Here is a 20,872-nt window from a genome sequence, read left to right on the forward strand (position 1 = left end):
CTGATCCCCAAGCAGGTGTAGGGGACTGTCAGACTCCAATTCCGGTGCTCCTTCCTGTATCTCTCTCCTGACTTTTGTAAAGCAAGCACACTTCCGGGCTAGAAGCACAATGGAAGGCTAAATACTAGGACCCATAGGAATTCCCCAGGATAAATTCACTAGCCCCAGTCGCGGGTAACTGTGGTGCAGAGACTGAGCGATATACCACAGTCAATGCAGTGGCTCTAAGGACCCTCCTCCTGGAATAATTATAAGGACAAGAACTGGGGGGAAAAAAAGCCACATATCCCTACACAACCCCATTTTGTCTTTCCAGAATCGACTCCTTCCCTCCACAAGCTGCTCTCCCCAGCCACTGCAGCCTCCCCTCCCACTGTGTCTGCACAATAAGAACCCAAACAAACTTCTCTCTCGGCTGTTCTGGTGAACGGCAGAGCCCATGCTCCACATTGTTTGGGATAGCCGTCCAGAGACATAATTACATGATTAAGCACTGCGTCCTCTCCAGGAAATCTAAAGTACCATAATTACTACAACCGGGAGCGGGTGGGGTAAACAATGTGCAATCACTGCTGTTGACAAGGTTTTAAACTGGAGTCTGAGACTACATTGGTTCGCATTAAAGGGGGAAGAGGCATACTTCTTACTCCATCCATGTTTGTTCGAGAAACGCAACAAACTATAATCAAGAATATAATCAGGAATATAACAAAACACTGATTGCCCTTAATGACCTTATTATTCTTTCATTAAATGTATTATGAAAACTGGGCAATGTATTTTAGGGGTTTATTGAGTGATGTACATATATAATGTACAGTTGACCTCTGCATTTAAATATGACAGTACTGGTAAAAGACTTCTATCACCATCTGTGGATAAAGTAACCTTAATCCACAGATCCAAAATGTGCCTTTTGCTATATTGTACGTGTGTCAAATGACTTGCACTATATATAAAAAAATTAACAAAATGGATTGCAGACTTAAATGTACATCTTAAACTATACAATTTCTGAAAAAAATAAAAGAATATCTTTGTGTTAGACAAATATTTCTTAGATATGACACAAAAGTTTGATCCATTAAAATATACTAATAGATTGCATCTCATCAAAATTTAGAACTACTACTTTTCAAAGAAACACTGTTAAGAGAATGCTAAGACAAGCCACAGACTCGGGTACAATATTTGCAAATCGTATGTCTGATAAAGGACTTGTTTCTAGAATGTATCAAGAGCTCTCAAAGTTACAATGAGAAAACAACCCAATAAAAAGCATACATAAGAGATGTGAACAGACAATTTATGAAAGATGTACACATGGCAAGTAAGTTCATGAAAAAATAATATAATCTGTTCATCAGGAAAATGGAAGTGAAAACCACAGTGGGACACTGCTACACACCTGTTACAACCACTCGAAGTAAAAGGACTGGCCATACCAACTGCTGATGAGCAAGTGAAGAAACTGCAACTCTCGTACACCACTGATGGGAATGTCAAATGGTACAACTACTTCAGAAAACAGTTTGAAAATTTCTTAAAAAGTTAAGCATAAACCTACCACATGTCCTGGTCATTCCGTTTCTAGGTATTAATGTAAGAGAAATGAAACGACACATTCACACAAACACTGGTACATGAATATTTATGGCAGCATTATTTGTAACAACCCCAGACTGAAAACAACCAGAATGTTCATCAACCAGGTAAAAGGATGGTTCATCCAGATAATAGAATATCATTCAGCAGGAAAAAGAAGTGAACTGCTGATCCGAGAACATGGATGCATCTCAAAACAGGTTGAATCAAAGAAGCCAGGCACAAAAAGAAATCTGTGTAATTCCAGAAAAAAAAATTCTACAAAATGCAAACACATCCATCATGACAGGAAGCAGATCAGAGGTTGCCTGGGCACCAGGGCTGTGGGGTGAGGAAGGCAGGAGGGAGGAATGATGAAGGCGTGCAAGGTAACTTTGGGGTGATGGATCTGCTCATTATCTTGACTGTGGTGAGGACTTTATAGTGTCTACCTATGTCAAAATGTATATTGTTCACTTTAAAATACGTACTTTAATATAGATCAATTACACCTCGATTGAACTGTTTCTAAAAGAATTCTGAAAAAGAGAAAAGGCCAGGGTTCTGGTCTAGTCCCTGCTATGGGCTAGCTGCCTGACAGTGCTGAGTCGTCAACTTTGTTGAGTTTCCATTTCCTCTCCTGGGAGAAGAGAAGGTTCCAAAGGCCCTTCCAGCTGAAATACTCTAATGAGAGGTATAGGCCACTATTTCCAGCAGCCACCACACTTTGTGAGTACCCCAGAGCTGACTGCTGCCCAGAAGCTCCTGTGACTCACCTGTCCTACCTGAATCTCCACCCAGGATCTTCCAAGAGCCAAGATCAGCCTTTGACTCCATGTCTACTCCAGGCCAGACTGTGTCCTCTGCCTCCCTCTTCTCTCCCCATCACGTGGTATATGACCCAGCCCTCCTCCAGCCAGCTACAGGGCATCTTAGCATTTGGTCTAACTTCTGGAATATGGACTGGCCTCCCCCAGGACATAATTTGGTAAAATACCACCTGAAGAGTCAGACAGGGTATCAAATCAGCTGCAGGTAAAATGTGAACAAGAGCCCTCAATGCTTTTGCTTCCTGAATTAAAGACAAAAACCTCAGTTCATCATGACCTAATCTAAACAGTCACTTAGGACTCACCAAGACCCCAGCTGCACCGCAGCTCCACTGGCTACACATACTGAGAGATGGGTTTCAAGCTCCCCATCCCATAGAGGGCCCTAGGCCAACCCAACCACCCCACCCCCCATCCACCACCACCACCAATTTGGCCCTTGCTTCCATCTCCTCAGCAGGTGGGACTATCTATCTGTTTAACTGACTTTCCAGTGCACTCCACATTGGGCTCTCAGTTAGTTCCTTGCACTTGACATAAAGGATTGTCTCCCTGGCCCATTCATCAAGACTCAAGGCTTCGCACTAATTAGTCATCTCACCTTAATGACCGCATGCACCAGAAGGCCGTTTGCTCTTTTCCTTCCTCACCTTGGGCCCCCCAGTATGTCCCTTGTCATGCCCACCTGCTCACTCCTGCTCTCCCAGAAGCTCAGCCCCACCCGACAGCCAGCTCCCTGCTGCACCCACCTGGGCCCAACTGGGAGCAGCTTTGCCTGGCAGCACTGGCTTTAGCCCAGGCAGCGATCGTTCTGACAAGTTGAAACATAGCTGGAAATGTTGTAAAAAGAGAAAATTTTGAAAAAGATTCAATGCTAAACTTTTGAAAAGACCTGGAATCAAATATATCTTGCAATCATTTAAAACTATGTGCATATAATTTATAATAGTTTCATTCAATGATAAGATTGTTCTGGGCAATCAAAGAAAGGACCTAATAGTTTAGGAGGTGAAATGCTACATGCTAATAGCTGGAGTTCTCATAAGCTACTGGAAATGAGGGGGAAACAATCTTAGCAGTGACTTAATGACACACAGGTTGAGTTTGAGAAGGCAATCTGAAATTCACCTGAGTTGCACAAAAACACTGGCTTTTAAAAGAACAGGTCTCTAGTCAAAGCTTTGGAGTAATCAATCCATATAAACTTGGAGGGCTCTGCTTCCTCTGTTGAAATAAATCATTAGCTTATTAAAGTAAAATACACTTTTCATGACAAGTAGACACATAGATCTGAAGTCTGTGAAAAAAATATTTTTAAGTAAAGAAAATTATGGTCAAATCATTATTTACTTGAGTGAAGAGGAGGAAAGGAGAGTATGAAAAAGCAAATAACAAAGCTTTAAAAATGACCAAATCTTAGTTTTGTAATGTGTTCTGTATCTATATTTGATTTCTAAAAGCATCAGCTACTCTAGAATTCACTTCAAATAGAATAACAAAATCACACTGTGAAGATCTTACTCTAAAGATGGGTTGAAAAGCTTTCTGGTTCTCCACCTTATTGTTCTACTCAGCTCTTTCCCTCTTCCTGTCCCCAGCAGGCTTCCCTTCAGAAAGACCCAAGGCATTGAGTCCAGCACTAAGCCTCAAGGGGCCAGCCATGAAGCCAGGGCCAGTTTCACACTGGTGGCAGTGGGAATAAAAAAGAGAGAAGACTCAAGAAGGATTTCAGTGTTTAAAAACAAAGCCAAAGAATGATTCCAGGTTTTAGCACCACAAAGGCTCTTAGAGGCTGCCATATAGGGAGATACAGGGTTTTCAGAAAAATGTATGTGGCATTAACCTAATGTCTGAATGTGCACACATACCTTCCTGGAATATGCAGCTTTTTTTCCTATCATGGTAGAACTCAAGTCCTTTAATAGAATGAATGGTAGGCACTGAAGCACTTGGGTCTGAGAACGAGGCTACTGACTGTCTGCAGCTGATGAAGGATAAATCCAAGACGGCCCTGTGGTAGACAGTCTGAGTTACTGGGAGAATGGTGAGGCCATTAGGGAAGAAATGGGAAAGTCAGCAGGGAACTTCGTTTGGGGATGACAGCAATAAAGATTTTGAGTTTAGACATTAAAGTGAGAAACACCCAACATAATGCTGGTTTTATAATCAACCACTGAAAATATGATAATTTTTCTAGACACTAGGCCTCAGGCTGGGGTCAGGATAAACTGTCAATGGCAAAGCCCAAGCCGGTACACAAACAAGACAATCAGCACCCATGTGGGAGGGTGGACGGACACAGTCAAGTAACAGAACTCACATGAAGTCAAGGGACCAGGGCCAGAGTCAGCTACTAAAGTCATCAGAGGCACAAAATGATCAACACGGCAAACAATGAGAGGCCGAAACCATAGGTACCACCCAGTATCAAGATCAACAGACGCAAGTGAACAAGAAAGGTGTGAGTGCCAGGATTCGGGCATGCAACAGTCCACACTGACTTTCTGGGAGAATACTGGGACTAACAGAGCCTGCTGTGCAGGTCTGCAATTCACCTTCCCAGAACTACTCTGGTCCACCAGTGCCCGGCCCACACAGTTCACAAGTAATGGATGCCCAGGGAAAGAAACTGTTCAGAGAATGAAAAGGCAAGCCACTGACTGGGAGAACACATTCTCATGTCATGTATCTGATAAAGGTCAAAACAATCTTAAATCTCAACAATAAGAAATCAACAACTCAAATAAAAAATGGGCAAAAGATCTGAATGGACACCTCACCAAGAAGATATAAAAACAGCAAAGAAGTATATGAAAACATGCTCCACATCATATGTCATTAAGGAATTGCAAATTAAAACAATAAGGAGATACCACTATACACCTATTAGAACGGCCAAAATCCAAAACACCAACACCACCAAATGCTGGCAAGGATGTAAAGCAACAGGAACTCTCACTCATTGCTGGGAGCAAAATGGTACAGCCACTTTGGAAGACAGTTTGGCAGTTTATCGCAAAGCTAAACATAGTCTAAGCATATGATCCAGCAGTCACATTCTTAAATATTTGTCCAAATGAGTTAAAAACTTACGTGCACATAAAAACCTGTACACAAACGTTAATAGCAGCTTTGTTCATAACTGTCAAAAACTGGAAGCAACTCCAGTTATTTCAATAGCTGAATAGATAAAACAACCTATGGTACCTCCAAACAGTGGATTATTGCTCAGTGATGCAAAGACATGAGCCATCAAGTCCCAGAAAGGCATGGAGTACCCTTAAATACACACTGCTGAGTGAAAAAGGCCTATCTAAACATGCTGCTTACTGTGTGCTTCCACCCATTCTCCAATCACACAACTGCATGACATTCCGGAAAAGGCAGAACGATCAGCAGTAAAAAGCCAGTGGTTGCCAGGGGTTTGTGGGGGTGGAGAGATGGACAGGTGGCGCACAAGGAACTTTTAGGGAGTGAACTATTCTGCATGATTCTATAATGGTGGGTACATGTATTATACAATTGTCAAACCTACAGAATGTACACCACCAAAAGTGAACCCTAATGTAAACTATGGACGTTAGTTAATAATAATAAATCAATATTGGCCCATCAATAACAAATGTACTACACTAATATAAGATGTTAATAGCCAAGAAAATGTATGTGTGTGTGGTAGGCGGTAACATTGGAACTGTGTGCTTCCTGCTTACTTTTCTGCTTCAACCTAAAATTGCTCTAAAAATTAAAGTTTTCAAAATAGCGTTTTTGAATAAATAAATGTCTTGCTTTCTTGCCCAGCCTGGTCTCAAACTCCTGGCCTCAAGCGATCCTCCCATCTCAGCCTCCAAAATGCTGGGATTACAGGCATGAGCCACCACATCTGGCCTTAAAGTCTTTTTTTTTTTTTTTTTTTACGTAATAGATTATATACCCTTCATGAAGACAGAAACAATTTTATCCTGTTCACCACTGTATCTGGTCCCTAGCATAGTGACTTTCAAATAATAGGTGATTAATTTTTAAAAGCTTTAAAAAAGAATTAACACAAATGTATACATATCCTAAATGTATATAAAAATGTTGAGTAAATATCAACTTAAAGACATGACAATTCATCCATTTTTGCCATCAAATAAAAAGGTAATCAATACCATCACAGCAGACTATAGTATTTTTGTGGTACACTGTTACAGCAACCTAAAAATATCCAGCAATAATTATTTTTGTTTTAGTTTAATACTATTTGGTTTTTAAATGACAACTCCATCTTGTATTTTACACTTCATTCTGAAAGCTGAACAACATTTTACAAGAAACTATTTCCATGAAAGTTATTGTTTTTCAGTTTGTGCTTAAACTAAAAATTCAGTGTTTAGAAAATTTATTTCAGCTATATTTTGAATATATATCAAATATATTTTGATCCAAATGTTATTTTCCTCTCCCACTGCTCTGAATGTCATACGATTACAACATTCAGAAGTGACATAATTAAAGTCAGGTCTTACAAAGATGAATTAAAGTCCTCCTACAAAAGACATTAAACACACACACGCACACAATGTAATTTCCTTCCTTTTCTTATTCAATCTCGTTTGCTCCCCGCCCCCCACCCCTACCAGTGCAAACTGCTGTTCACTTCCCTTTCAGATCAGGGGCACCTGTGTCTACCCCTGTCCAGGTATGTTGTCACTGGGTCAACCTGATACGTCCTTGGATTTCCTAGCAGGCATTTGTGGTCCCTGGGTAGTCAATTTATGCAATGACTTGTCCATCTGTTGCCCTAACTCCAGGCTATGTGACCAGTCCATCTGTGCCTGTTCAACTCTGCATGCTGCCTCGCTTGTGTACGTGTGCCTCTAGAGTCGTGGGGTATTCTGTCCCCTGCTTCCTCCTCCTCTGTCTCCTCTGTGGAAACTTTGCTCCTTCCCTGTTCCATCCATCTCCGGCTCCTGCAGCTTTCTCATTCCACTTTCATTACTAACCAGGATGCTGTGCCCATCACTGGCCAGGCGTGGTGGTATTAAAAAGCTCTTGCATACTTGTCACATGTGATCCCTTATCCAGAAGTGGAGCTTTTATTCTGCTGTGACTGGACCAAATGGCAGGGAGAGCCTCCTGCATGAATGGCTCGCCCACACACAGCCGCTCATTTCTTCCCTTTCTTTGCCACTTCTTCTGACAGATCGTATCGTTACTGTGAATCAATTTTGTCTTGGAGAGTTTATTTCCCATCCAACCGAAATGACTTGGTTTTCTTTTCCGGACTGCTCCCTCTGATGCATTCTCAGGGACGCAGCTCCAGGCCTCTTCTCTGGAGTGTCTCTGTTGAGGTCCTCAGAGGGAGTGTGCCAAATTAGGACCGTGAACAGCAGAACACCCATCAGGGAGGGCCTACAGATGGGGTGAGGCGGGCAGAGTCCGAGTCAGGAATACCAGCGAGCTGGGTGGCACCGACTACCATGCAGAAGCCAACAGGAGCAGCGGTCCCAGCCTACAAAAGCCAAGCCAGGCACAGGGAACTGAGGTCCAGGAGAGGGTAGAAATCACCCTGAATCTCTCCCCTGCACGCCGGGACTGCGTTCCCTTAGTCCTGGGTTTCCTAGGACGGTCTACCTTCCTGGAGTGGAATATCAGCATATTATTTTCTGAGCTTTCCCAAATGTCCAGAAGAATGTTTTGCACCTAGTAAGTACTCAAAAGAAATGGGAACAGGGAAAGGGAGGGAAAGTGACTTAGGAATCCCAATCCCACCCACAGGAGCAGGGAGAGAGAAGCAGACAACTCCAGATGGGCGAATGCCACAGGTCTCTACACACCTGGCTTCACCACGAAGTACGTCCTTTACCACCTGACTCTGATTATGAGCAGTGTTCCTTTCACCAACCTGTGAGTTAACTCTTCTTCTTGTAATTGCATTGTTTTATAGGCTCGATATTTACAGAATACTACAGAAATGATAAAATTGCATTTATATAGCTTCTGGGGCACTCCAGAAACTCTGATAAATTGTGTCACCTTGCTACAGCCCAAAAGATGCTGGAGTTTAAAATTCCCTTACCTTTGCCAGAGAGTGGCCATAGATCTAAGTCCATTTGTTTTCAGGGCACTGAGCATTTCACTAGATCTGACAAGGTCAAAGGCAACAGATGAACAAAGAAGATGATGCTTTTTTTTTTCTTTTGACGGAGTCTCTGTCACCCAGGCTGGAGTGCAGTGGCGAGATCTCAGCTCACTGCAACCTCTACCTTCCAGGTTCAAGTGATTCTCCTGCCTCAGCCTCCCAAGCAGCTGGGATTACAGACGTGCACCACCACGCCCGGCTAGTTTTTGTATTTTTAGTAGAGACAGAGTTTCGCCGCGTTGGCCAGGCTGGTCTCAAACTCCTGACCACAAGTGATTGCCCGCCTTGGCCTACCAAAGTGCTGGGATTACAGGCATGAGCCTCCCCACCCAGCTGTATATCTGCTTCTTAAAAAGGTCTAAGATAACTGACAAAGTCCTCTGCTGAGCAATCTGAGGGAAAGCCTGGTTTCGCCAAGACCTCAGCTCTTTAAACCATCAGGGAAGAGTTGCCATGTGGGAGAAGGGAGTTATTGTTCAGAACTTAGGAGAGACTTTGGACTTTTCTCATGATAGATTCTGACTCTTCATATAATCAGGAAGCACCGCGCAGGGCTGACAAGAGTCCCAGAGCCTTCCAAGACTTTCCAGTGGGATCCTCAGGCACGGCCTTCTTTAACGCATGAGGGGACCTGACAACTGGGCATTGATCAGGAGCCTATTGAGAGCAAGGCCTGCTCCAGGTGTCACAAGAGTAGGGAGATGAAAAGACCTAGTCCCTACCCTCAAGGAAAATCTCACCTAGTAGGACAGGAGCCTTTATGTAATAACAGGCCCTGCTTTCCAATTAGCCAGTGAGTCTTAGCTAGGTGTTTTGTCTTTGTCACTTTGGAAGGGTGTTGTATGTCTCACTGACAATGGAGTTCTTTTCACTGTACGACTTGTACCTTCTTGTTCTCTTTGAGAGAGACACAGCATAGGAGTTCAAAGCAAGGACTCTTGACATAGACTGACCCTGCATCCATTCTGGCTCTGCCGCTTACTAATTCCGGGGCTTTAGACAAGTCAGATAATCTCCCTATGCCTGCATTTGTTCATTTCAAAAACAGGGACACTAGCCTACCCCCTCCCTATCCAGCTGTAATGAAAATTGAAGAAGCTGTCACATGTAAAGAATTTAGAATTATGCCACGCACTTGGAAAGGACTAAAACATATTAGCCATTATTTTCTATCTCCAAGTTCATATCTAAAGGCCATCAACATGTGTGTGTGGCAATCTCATGATCTCATCTCCTGCTTCTTAACAAGACATACTGGTGTTCACCTCTCTGCCGCGCTGACCTGGCTGGAGAGATCAGTGCCATCAAGCATGTCCTGTCAGAAAAATAAAATTACATCCTAGGTAAGAGAGTGAATTCTTGGGCCAGGGCAAGTCTTCTTCTAAATGAGACTCTGCTGCTCATCAAAGCCTTGAGTAATTAGTCTGAGCAAGACTGAGAGACAACTGTATTTATTTAACATCTATACTCAAATGGGAGGCCATTGAGGTACCATAATTGAAAGTAAATGAATCACCTGGATCAGGGATCAGGCGTTTGAGACCAGCCTGGCCAACATGGTGAAACCCCTCTCAACTAAAAATACAAAAAAATACTTGGGCACGGTGGTGGGTGCCTATAATCCTAGCTACTCCAGAGGCCGAGGCAGGAGAATTGCTTGAACCCAGGAGGTGGAGGCTGCAGTGAGCCGAGGTTACGCCACTGCACTCCAGCCTGGGCGACAAGAGCGAAACTCCATCTCAAAAAACAAAGTAAATGAAGAAGGTTTATGGACACAAACAGAGCAGAATACATGGGCTGTCAGCGTCCAATGCATTGAGACCCAAGCTCTCTGAGGTCAAATATTCCTGGGGTAAGGGTATTCCACATTTAATTACACTGTTTTTTTGTGGAGCTGGAGAAGGCCCATCATCTTCCTCTTATTTCCAGGCTGCCTAAGGATCCTCTCAAGTCACTTGAATGCTTCTGTCTGTTCGTGCCCATTCCTGGTCACCCCTGACGGAAACGGTGTCATCACCTCCTAAAAAATCCTTGTGTGTCTATGAGCACTAACCCTGCCTTGCAATGCCCTGGCCAAGATAGGGCACATTGACGTCTTAAGCAATCTTCCTGTCTAACTAAAATGTTGGATATGATATATTTTTAAAATATTTTAACATTTTTCACTGAGCTAGTATGAAGGAAAGAAATGAATAAGAAGCCTAGAAGATAAGCAAACTCCAGAGTTCTGAGGGTTTCTTCTGGACCCACCGTGGCAGCCATTTGGGGCAGGAGATGAAGCCCAAGGTCCCCACAAAGTGAGAAATCTTATAAGAAACACTCCCAGTGGGTTGCAACTCAGGGGGGTCAGAGACTACAGCTGCACCTCGGGGTGACACAGAAATACATGTACTTCTGCCCCACAGAAAGGGGAGCATGCACACATGCCTATCTGAACTCTGGCGCTCTGGAGAGAGAAAAGTACTGTTGAAATTTTTCACCAGTCATCCACCTAGACAGAGGTGCTGTCTGAATTCTTGTTACTTATGTGGCTCAGAAAAGAAAAGTAAGTTTCAACGTTAAGTGCTTTTGACGAATGAAGTCCCCAGTTGCCTGATACCAGCTAGCAGAAATCCTCTCTGGCAGAACTGCACTTCAACCCAGGCCTCCAAGCCTCCCCCACTCCAGAGTTCTTACATTCATCTCTACTGAACGTTTAAAACCAGTTTCCTACGTTGACAGCAGCTTCAATCGTAACTGTCAAAAGCTGGAGACATCCAAGATATTCTTCAGCAGGGGAACAGACCAGCAAACTGGGGTACATCCAGGCCATGGAATATTATTCAGCACTAAAAAGAAATGACCTACCGAGCCATGAAAAGACAGGGTGGAAATTTCAGTGCATATTACGGAAAGAAGCCAATCTAAAAAGGACAGAGACTGTGTGATTTCAACTCGATGACATTCTGAAATGGGCAAACACATGAAGACCCTGAAAAGATCAGCGGTTGCCAGGGGTTGGTGGGGGAGGACGGGCTAAATAGGCTGAGCACAGAGTATTTGAGGGCAGTGAAATCACTCTGTACAATAACTTCACGGTGGACACAGGTCATTCATTACACATGTCAGAACATCTAGAGTGAACTCAATGCCAACTATGGCTGCTGAGGACATGTCAGTGTGGTCCCTGGGGTGTACCAAATGTACCACTCTGGTGGGGATGTTGGCGGTGGGCATGGTAGGGGGATGGGGGGGATGGGAATTGTCTTTACATTCTGCTCACTTTTGCTGTGAACCTAAAACTGCTCTTTAAACAAAAAACCGTTTATTAGATTAAAAAATTAAAGCTTTATTTAAAAAAGAAACCAGCACCCTCCCCCGCCCCACTCCAGCCCCCAGTATGTGATTTCACCATTTTACAACCTGACTCTTGAAGCCAGACAGATGATTTTTCCCCAGAGCATTTTCAAACTATCAAACGCGACCGAACACGCCTTAAACAAGGTGACAGATTATTTTTTCTTGTGCACAAAGACACCCAAGTTCAGGCACCTATGGCTTTTTGTCAACTCATCCTTCCAGAGCCAAGCAGGTCTGCTGACAGGGGCACTGGCGTGACAGTCGCCAGCAGCTCCTTACCCGCTGGGACCGAGGGGGAAGGGACAGCTTTACATGAAATTCACTTAGGGAATCAGGCTGAAATTGAAAACAGAAGGAGCACCGGTCATTGGGAGAACGGGATGCTCTGGGACCTTGCTGCAAAACCTGGAACCTGTACAGAAACATCTGTCTGAGGCTCCCGGCCCGCCAGGGCACACCTCTAAGGAGGCAGAGAATTAAAAGGCCCCTTCCCTCTGCACAGACTCCTCAATCATCCTGCGGGTTTCCACGAGCATCCAAAGTGCAGCCTTGCAGTGGGCTAGTGATGAGCGAGGTGTGGCAGGCCTTCTCGTTTTACTGCATGTTTCAGCCCAGAGTTCACTCGGCCCTCGTCCTCAACTGCTTTACAGACTAAGCTCCCGGTGGGTTTTCAGGCAGCACTCTAGGGCCAGAATATTGAGGACAGTGCTGGGGGAAGCCCCTCTCTCAATCAGAGCATCTTGGACACTGTTTTAATGGACTTCTGTGCAAAATTTTTGTCTGAAGAAAAGATTCTAATGCCTAATAAAAGTTTCAAAAAAAAAAAAAAATCACTGGAATAGGTGACCTCTAAAGTCCATTCAGCTAAAGAAAAGGAAATCCCATGTTTCTGTAGATCACATCCATCTAAACAGTTCCAGACCTCTAGATTATTTTTATAAGCCATTTTCAAAACTCTAGCACAGTTCTAGCACAGCTTAGCATTTTTAAATTATCCTAAAGTGCTCAAGAAAGACATGTGAAAATGCATTTACTGGAAATGAGTGAAGAGAAGGCTTAGAAGGAGACAGTCTTAAATATAAACCCTGTTTTATTTTCAATCCTACCAGCAGATTGACAAAACCTCTAATGAGCCAGGTGGCACACTGAGTAACTTTCCAAGTGCCCCTGACCCCTGGCACATTTGTAAGGGGCAGCACTGATGCTGCTCTATTTCATGGGCCTGTGACAGAGATGAGTAGGTAGAATGAGTTGTGGATTACAAATATCCAAAGTGGTCATGGATATAAACTACTATTGTAATACCCATTAAGGGCATTATGTTTTCAACTGTTCTTCTAAACCTAAGATGTGTACTATGTGCTAAGTCACCAGTTTCTGTGACTTCTTTTAAGCCTTATAACAATAAACCAGAGTGGAAAAAAACAACATATCCTTAACTAAAGGGAAGAAGATGAAAAAGAGAAGACAGGGGGAGCAGGAGGAAGAGGAAACATCAAGAAAGAAAGAGGAAGACAACAACTATAAATAAAAGGGTTCAAAACATGTTGTGGATAGGTGGTCACCCTCATCAGAACGCTCCAGCCAGAGACGTGATGCTAGCTCCCATTTTCAAAGAACGAAGACACTGAAATTAGTTCTGTCCCTCAGCATTCCCTGAGAGACCTCACAATTCCATGCCTCAGAGGCCAGGATTTATTAAGTAAAGCTTCTCCTGCAGCTGAGGGGCCTCAGTGGTTTGTAAATGATTCCCAGGCTGAGGAGCCCCCGGCAGATTGGAGGCACAGCCCCAGCAAACAACAGTGACCTCTTCCCAAGCCGCTCCGCTCACGTCTGGGTGCTTCACTCCCATGACGAGCGACCGTGTTTTTCTCTCTTGTTGCAATTTTCACTTGGCAGATGGATGGGCCAGTAATTGACCCAGATATTTATTTTTAATGTAACTTAGAAAAAAAAGGAAACCTTTATTCTAAGGCTCTAAAAACTGTCAGTCATTATGAAGTAATTAAGACCCAATATATCCCATAAAATTCCTAGAGAAGCTCAACCCCCTGACCCCCTATAAGGTTATTTTCTCATATTACATTATGGCTCCATTAGATGTGATTTGAAAACATCAGTGTGGGCACATTCATCAATTGCTTTTGCAATTACGTTTTAAGAACTGCTTGCTATAGCAAATTCCTCTTAATTTCCCTTCTAAGTCTTTGAGAATATAATCCTAAAACAATGAAAGAATAACCTATTTCCAGTGTTAAATGGGTATAAAGGATGTTTTCATTATTGTTCCTTTCCATTTGTTTTCTACTTAAATGCCCTATTTGAGTTTTACCACCAGAAATGCTGAAATATTGACGCATTTAACTACTTAAAGTCATCAGTCTGTTGACCTTTGACCACCACACCTGTTCCTCAGCAGTGATTTAAGCTGTTTAAGGAGGTGAGTTGAACAGCCAAACAAGCTATAGAATATTAAAATATCAAGGTCATATGAAGAACATGTAGCACATGCAATAGTCTTTAGAGAGTCCATAAACCATCCAATTCACTCACCCCTTGCCCTTCAATGACAAAGAACAGACCTTGACATCATCATTGGAGTCTTTAGCCAATGGCCTGAAGAGGAAAGAAAGGCACTAAATGCCTCCTTTTACCATTCAAGGACAGCAGGATTGTGAGGCCCTATGTTTTGCCGCTTGCCAGACTTTAGTTATTTGAAGCGATAGAAAATCCTCATCCTCTCTGATGTCTAATGCTCAATTTAAATATCTGGGCAAACTCGGGATACCTCTAGCAAAATGTGCACATGTCTCTTCAGTTTCAACTTTGAACTACCCATCAGCATACAGGGTTCAGACCTACGTGAGTATGACAGACCATGATTTTGTCTAGATACTGCCAGAGAGCCCCCATAGAGTCACTCAAATTTTAGAACTGGTGGATGAAGGACATATGTGATGGTGAAAAGTTGCTCTGAGTTCAATAGCACTGGCTGAGTGCATGTTTTACTTATTGCAATGCCATCACCCTTGTATATTGAAAACTGGAGCAGGTGCGTACCAGGTTATTATATGTAAGGTCTGCAGGCCACGCTTGGTGGACAAATCAATTTGCAGACGGCTTGCCCTGATTCTGCAGGACTGGGCAGTCCCCAGCCCAGGCCGGGAAGCCAATTTGCAGAAGCTTGAAAGGGAGGGAGGTGAGGGAGGTGAGAGAGCAAGGAAACCACTCCCCCATTCAATGATTTTCTTTCTTGGTCCTAAGTCCTGGGCTCCTGCAGATGCTCTTTATTGTCACGACCTCAGCTCTGCTGCTGGCCGTTGCAGACAGGACTTAAAGCGTCTAGCAGACACAAGAACTATCTATTGGGAAACCCCAGGACTCAATATTGGGGGAAAAATCCAGCCTAACAGAAATGATAAACAGGAACCAAATGACAAAACTATGACCTCTTCAAATCTTAACACTTCCAACTCCAAAGCCACCCCTACTCTGAATCCTTAACTGTAAACCTCACCGAGAGGGGCAGAATTGGTGTATGATCTAACCTTCCTTTGGGTGTTCTAGTCACACTGTGATCTAAGAAGACAAGCACATTTTCAACCCTTCCACTAAAATCTCTCAAATCACTTCACCTCTCTCGGCCTCAGTCCCCTCACTGGACAAAGAAATCTGTCTTGGAGGTTTCCCAACATTCTTAATAACTTTTCAAAATAAGGTGATTAGGCAGGACATCAACATATAATACAGCTGAAAGCTGTGCATGGGCTCTCCAAGCAGCTGGACTGTTATCTAGTTCAAATGTCATTACCTCCGGAGCTCCCGCAGAACCTTTCTGAAAGCCTGAGGGTTCCATGGTCACCCAGTTTGAAAGCTGCTGTATTGGAAGATGGTTGAAACCCTTCCAGGTCTCAAATGCCTTGACCTCCCCCATGACCTATGCCCCCCCATATCAACCCTTCAGAGGGGTGCTGTTGGTCGAGAAGCCAAGCTTGCTCTTTCTGGTGACTGAGGTTTAGAATAAACAAAACCAGCTGTTTTCTTATTACCTATACTTTTTCCTCAGGCAATGGGTCCACTCACTGAACTAATCTGTCTTGCACAGCTGCCTGGATGGGCGTGTGTGGAAGACGGCACTGGGTGAGCAGGTATCTTTGGTCCTAAGGGTATGAGTCAAGGGTCTCTGCTCTTGAAGACTGCTTTGTGCCTCTTGGTTTGAGAGAGATAAGCATTTTTATCCTGCCTGCTACAAGTTTAAGGTGCAATTTTATACCTAAAATAAGAGGAATAAAAAGCGATCAAATTGCTTGTAGCAAGAACTGAACACCAGAATTCTCGCATTTTCAGGAGTATGTCAATAACTTAGTAATTTACCTTGACTGACATTGAAATGAGTACAATAAGACTGACTATGCACTAAAAAGAGATTTAATGCAGTCTGCAAGGAATTTAGAATGAGTTTTACATTGCTTGATAAAATCTGCTAATAACAGAACTCATCCCTACTTTGAAGAATGGGATCATTCATCTCATGTAAGATACATAGACATGCGCTTCCACCCAAACACTTCAGAAATTAAGTCAAACTTAAAAAAAAAAAAAGTATACTGAGTTGTTTTACATTAGTGAGGAAATTATTATTCCATGCTTAGTTAAAGCTCTCAAGCATCAAGGAAATAATTATATGCATTTGGAAAAGGGGGTGACATGACCTGACCTCCTAAGAACACAGATGAAGACGAGAAGAAAATGGGTTCCGTGTGCTGTGCCAGGCATACTTGTTGCAGGCTGGCCCAGGCCCTGCCAAGCAATGCTTCACGATCCATCGTGTTCATCTTTAACATGCCCAAGAGCTAGAAAGTGTGTATCCTAGATTTTCTAGAATACTCAGATTTGAAACAAATCAAGTAAGAATCCAATCACAACTCAACTGGTTTCATCAAGCAGCATTGCTCCATTCTACAAGAGAGGAAATGGGCTCAGGGCAGTATACGTAAGCACCTGACAGTAAATATTTTAGGTTTTGCCGACCATATAGTTGGTCGCATCACCACCCCTAGAGGGTCACATGAGGACTCCCACACTCTGCTCTTCCCACACCTGGGCTCCTGCTCAAGACCTCTGTTGAACAGCCCGCTTGAAAATCCACTGGGGTATTCTGTTGATAAGGAAATGTCTGGGCCTCAGATTTCCCGTGGTGCTTGTGCAAATCTTATGAGGAAAAGTTGTGCAGCTCCTTTCATGCTTCTGGATTCAGTGCCACTTGGCTGTGCAGATTTCTAAAAGCTTTTGAATAGACTAATAAACATGGAATTGTTCTGAACATCTGTAAGCAAAATATGAAAAGATATTACCCACTGAATGAACATCCTGGGTTTTCTTGCCAGAAATGGGGTATTTGTATATTAGGCTAATGCACTGAAATTAACCCAGAATGCTTATCCATTGCAGAATGTCTTTTCATATTTTCATCTGTACAGTCGTTATTATAAAATGTAAGAATAATTCTCTATCTGAGCATTCAGGAATCTGAATAGCTCAATTACTTCTAAAATCAATGTAGTAAAGCAACAGCATGCCAGTTAATCAGTTGGTTTGCATAACAACTGTTTGAGGGGGTGTGTGTGTGTGCATGTGTAAAGAGAAAACCAGTGTCAGCCCAACTCCTTAAAACAAATGTGAAAGATCAAGCTTTCATTTGACTATAGAGAAAATTCTGGAAGACAGGAACCAGTATTCTTCACATCACAACCAATCTTCTCCTAGGACCTGGTGCAATGCCTTGCATGTGGTACCTTTCCAATAAGTGGCATATTTAATTTATTCAAGTAAGGCCTACATACAAGTTAGGCTCCTCATGGCTATTCCGGTCCAGGTTCTGGGTTTTCTAGTGCCAGCCAGATGCTGAGCTTGTAGGAAACACAAATGGACAGATGAATCTTTGGACATCATTTTAGGTACAAAACAGTGGCCACTAAGACATGAATTACTTCTCAGCACGTCTCTTAGATCAGAAATGAATCAGAACAGTGGCCCAACAGAGGTCTGCTGGCCATGAGAGATGCTACCCTGTGTCCCAGACAAGACTGGGTACCTGGTGCAGAAGCTGGTGGTGGGTGGCTTTCAGGGGGGTTAGAATTCAGGCCCAAAACATCTAGGTGAGGAAAGTTTCTCAGCCTGTGCACTATTGGTTCAGTGCTTAATGAACCTGAGGAAGGGAAGATTATAGATTACTTAAAAGGTACATTCACTTTTAAAGCAGGTTTAAATGAAATTATGGGCACATGCAAGGGATGGGAAATCTCCAAGGGAATGCAGGAGGCAAGTGAAGCCTTAGAAGATCATGGAGGTCCGGCCAAAACTCTTGTTTTCATCATATAACTCAACCCAAGGTTAACTCAATTTGGAGAGAATGACCTGTACAGACTAAACTCACAATAGACTGAGATGTATATCTCAGCGTGGCATTTTATTGAATTCTAAGTGAGAATTAGAACTGCGTGTCTGACCAACCTGATTTCAATGCATTTTCTTTCTGTAAATAATCCCCACAGGAGGACAAAAGATTGGAAAGTTTTAGAGTATGGATCAGAACATGAGGTTAGTGACACAACTCAAAAGTGCCAGGGTATCAGGCTCTGTGGGTCTGCCCAGAACACCCAAGAGAGTGGCTGGACCTCCCCTCTCCTAGGCTGTTCTAGCTCACCAACCTCCTGCTAAGGCCCTATGTTCCTTTTACATAGTCAGGGCTTTCCATTAGGTTACTCTGAAATCCTACTGACACAGAAACCAATCTCTCTTCCCAGTGACTGTCCATCTCCACTGTGACTCAGTGCAGGCTGATTTTCTACTGCCATTCCCAACGGGCGACTTTATTCCAAATTCCTAAGAGGCTGTCCCCTTGTATTCTCTACAGACGTTAGGTGCAAGTGGCACCAAGCAATGGAGACTGCCCACCACGAACAGCCCCATTAGTGAGCCCATGATAGGGACACGTCCTCTCTCAGCTACTATGAGAAGCCACGTTATCTTTTCTATACGCCTAGTCACAACTCCAGTTTGGGGTTTGGAGTCACTGGCCTATCAATTTCCACACAGAAATACCATTTGGACATGAATCCACACCCTCTCTGGACACACACTGCTTCTACACTCACATCCACACTCTCTCACTCACTTCTCCCCTGTTGAGGCTGTGCAGACTCACTGGCGCAGCAGAGGTAGCAAACTTGAGCCGATGGTTCCTCGGCCTGTGTTCACCCACCTGTGTGCTGAGATAATGCTTGTGGAAGCTCTGATGTGTGTCATCACATAAGAGGTTGCACAGAGCAGTAGTAAAGCTGGCCCTGTGGATTCTGTTAACCCCTCCTCCCATATCTCTGGCATCTGCCCCAAGAAACCACAAGGTACCTCAAGCTCAAGCATACTGCTTTATGAGAGAAGGAATTTGCACACAATCCAGGTCCCTATGCTTCTTTTCTTGACAAAATAAAAGTAAAAACCTTTACAAAATATTCACGGATTGTGATCAAAGTTTTATAAACTTAATTGCAAGCGCAAGAGAAAGCAATTTTGAAATCAGTGCAAATACTATAGTACAGACTAGTATTTCCCCCACACTGGACCTCAGCAATTACTATGCATCTTACCAGAGAGCCTTGGGTTTTTTCTTTCCTTCTTTCAAGTCAGACCCCTCCAGGGCTGACTTGTTCAGCAAGGCTTTGAGCACCAGAGGCTTCAGAGGGGAGGCCCGCCAGTGTAACCTGCTTTATGTCTCCCCCACCCCTCTCCTCGGTCAAAAATCTTTAATTAGCTGGTTACCATAATTACTCTAGCTAGGGACCTTATTTGTTCTCCTTCTCTGTTATTCCCAGGGACCTGAAGGCTCCACCACTTCTGTGCCAGGGGGACCTTTCTATCATAGCTCCTCTCTGCCTTTTTGTTTTTCCCTTTTATGATCAGAACAAAAAAAAAGCCTAGGGAAAGAAATCATCTCTCCTTCTGTGTCTGGGTAAGACCCTATAACTATCCCTTTCCAATCAGGAACAAGTTTCCATGACAACCATGCTTCCCAATGCTACTGTTAACTTAGCAGGTAGTGTTCATATCAAATCGAGTTATTTACCAACCTCCGTGGTTTCTGTACTTCACCACTGCTAGAGGCCTCTAACACACCAGCTGTTTGCACGAACTGACTTTGCCCTTTTTCCTTCTAAACATAAGGAAGACAAAAGAATTTCCTTGGCATTCTCCTTAATCATTTAAAAGCACACCAATATAATAAAAAATATAGCAGAAAGATAGATATGAAAGAGAATTTGTGACTTGGTGGAAGGAAGTACAAAGGGATAAATGGAGAATGGCTGGGATATGATGACAGCTACGAGACTTACACCACGGTCAATGGCATAGACTTTGAGCTGAGAGCTAATGAGGTAGGGATTCCTGCTAGGTATGACCTTAGGTAAGTTATTTATCCTCTCTGAGCCTCAACACTCCCTCTGTAAAAGATAGAAACTGACACACTTCATGGAACTGCTTAGAGAAAAGCAAAGACAGAGAAAGTGCTTATTAGAGTGTCTGGCATATAGCATGAGTTTAACACATGGCAATTATCATGTTGTTATTAACATAAACAGCTGAACTGAAAAGGGTTCCAGCAAACAAGCAATCCCAATATTCTAACTGATCGTTAACATTTTGCTGGTTGAGGATAATAGGGATAAAGCAGTAGATATTTAGGGGTTTTCTTAACAACCTTTTTCTCTTAGGCCATTAAGTCATGTCTGGAATGACAGGAATGAATCTATTCATTTCCATTCCTCAGACTTGAGAGGATACACCTGGGTGATCTCCAGGATTCATTTGAGTCTATTTATAGCTATGCATAAGCATTTGTTTAATTTTGAAACAGAAGTAAAAAAAAAAATAGGTTAACCATTAAAATATTTGTTCATTATACCACATTCTCCATACCAATCAGAATATTTCA

The 20,872-nt window shown here is 43.1% G+C and overlaps 1 protein-coding gene and 1 long non-coding RNA gene across 16 annotated transcripts in view; one reads left to right on the forward strand and one right to left on the reverse strand.

Moving 5' to 3' along the window:
* Positions 1 to 20,872, reverse strand: part of MSRA (methionine sulfoxide reductase A) — a 412,022-nt gene that overhangs the window by 208,191 nt on the left and 182,959 nt on the right. The window lies entirely within an intron of this gene.
* Positions 6,312 to 12,710, forward strand: LOC144330703 (uncharacterized). Its single transcript, XR_013397082.1, has 2 exons — positions 6,312 to 8,633; positions 11,576 to 12,710. It is a non-coding gene; the product is annotated as an uncharacterized LOC144330703 (long non-coding RNA).

This window comes from Macaca mulatta, chromosome 8, assembly GCF_049350105.2.
Source record: "Macaca mulatta isolate MMU2019108-1 chromosome 8, T2T-MMU8v2.0, whole genome shotgun sequence".
NCBI classification, from domain to species: Eukaryota; Metazoa; Chordata; class Mammalia; order Primates; family Cercopithecidae; genus Macaca; species Macaca mulatta.